This window comes from Tubulanus polymorphus, chromosome 3, assembly GCF_964204645.1.
Source record: "Tubulanus polymorphus chromosome 3, tnTubPoly1.2, whole genome shotgun sequence".
Taxonomy (NCBI): Eukaryota; Metazoa; Nemertea; class Palaeonemertea; order Tubulaniformes; family Tubulanidae; genus Tubulanus; species Tubulanus polymorphus.
Window position 1 is genome coordinate 14,615,720 of NC_134027.1, and position 1,871 is coordinate 14,617,590.

At 37.6% G+C, this 1,871-nt stretch overlaps 1 long non-coding RNA gene across 1 annotated transcript; it reads left to right on the plus strand.

Annotated features, from left to right (window-relative positions):
- The first annotated feature begins 237 nt into the window (after positions 1 to 237).
- On the plus strand, positions 238 to 1,395 carry LOC141902403 (uncharacterized). The gene is made up of 3 exons (XR_012618894.1): positions 238 to 621; positions 987 to 1,155; positions 1,240 to 1,395. It is a non-coding gene; the product is annotated as an uncharacterized LOC141902403 (long non-coding RNA).
- Positions 1,396 to 1,871: the final 476 nt, after the last annotated feature.

A 1,871-nucleotide genomic window follows, 5' to 3' on the forward strand; every position in this document is an offset into this window, starting at 1 on the left:
AACCTAGACAAATCTAATCTCATCTAAATGTTGAATTAAATAGTAACAGGCCTTATTCATGTACCTTTTTGTCTATTTTTATAATACAGCGTATATTAAAATGATCGTCATTTCTTCACTGAATCGTTATTTTCAACTTACTTAATTGATTTTGCCTTAGCTTCATAATAACTTAGTATAAGTTATTTTTACTAATTAAATATCACTAATCACGATTATTCTTAAATTCTAAAAGAACTAAAATGCAGATGTAAAACTTATTAATAATTAAATAATCTATTTCAATTAAACTCCCAAGCACCCCTGCGCGGTGGCAGCCATATTGCCATTGTTAAGCAACACGTTTTCACGCCGTTTTCACAGGCTTTCACGATCTATTCAGTATTCTATTCTCATAATGATTTCAAAACGCATTAATGGATGACAATGTATAATAGGGGATCATTGACAACAGGACCAAAAGTGACACTGCTTCTTTGTTTGAGGTGAAACACATAGTGGATCATTGAATGATTAGATTCATTACAATTAGTAGAGAGAGTGGATTCGAATGGAAGTGGAACAGAAAAAATCGAAGGCCATTTATTATCCCGCGTTTAAAGGACGTTGTGGATTGTTCAGGTATGATTATTGTTATGTACATGTAGTAAAGTAAAGGTTTATTGTGTTGGGCTTCAGGCCACCACAAGGTCACTAAAAGAATATGTTTATTGGAATGAAAACGAACATGACTAAGTAAATATTGTACTTGTAGGCCTAAAAATTGTGAGTGATCATTCCAATCGTGAGGGATAAAAATGGAGTGTCTTTGGTGTTTATTCATCCAATCTAAAAACCGCAGGGTCATTTTGATTTTGTTGTGCGCCCATCATCGCCATTAAATTTGTATGCTGGACATGAAATTAGGTCGCTGTCGGAGTTTCGATTGGGGACAAAAACAACATTAGTGCAATCAATTCTTGACCATTTTTTTTCAAACTTTATAGGGTCTACACCAATAAGAATTGATCCAATGACCGACACTATAAAATTGGAATTCCCATTTTTTTGGCTTATAAATGTGTCCACCAGGGGATTGTTGGAAAACGATGTTAGTGCGAGAGAGCCTTCAATTCTCCACTGATTTCTCAACAACGACAGTGTGATGAAAATCAGGTATTTACATAATAGATTATATGAGCGTCGAAATGGTTTTAGTATAGATTACAGCGTGAGCATTGTAAATTCTTCTCATTTTAGGATGCCTACTCACTATTGGATGATACAACAGCTGCTGCCATACGCTGATTAGTCGGAAAACCTAATACTGTTGGGTGCATGCATGCTGTCGTCCACTCATTTAAAAGTCTAATTGTCAAGGCATTGGACTGGATGCGACGCAATGAAAGTCTTCCATGAGGAAAAAAGTTTGACCCAAACCGGGTCAGCTAAATAATACGTAAGTACATGAATTCAATATATAATGGCTAGCGTTCATTTGTTGTTGATTTACAGGGGCGGATCCAAGCTGGAAGAACGAGGGTTCAGCTCTTATGAAAAGGGCCCTAGTCAATACAGGTCTCCCGGTCTGAAACGGTTGTATGGGGTTTGTGCACTTTGATCATAGGGTGGAATTTTTCTCCTGTGATTCAAAAGGGCACTTGGTCAGAAAAGGGGAGGGTTTAACGTTTAATATGGCTCGAGGCGAACAATCACTGTGTCCTGATGCGTTGGGTGATTCAGTCGAAGGACGTGTTGGATTCGGGCGATTCAGTCGGCGCAGACCCTGACAAACTAGGTGATTTTACCGACAATTTCATTGCACAACATTAGTGCTTAACGAAATTGCCTAATGTGTCCCCACCTTTAGTCCATTTGAGACTTTAGTCCAA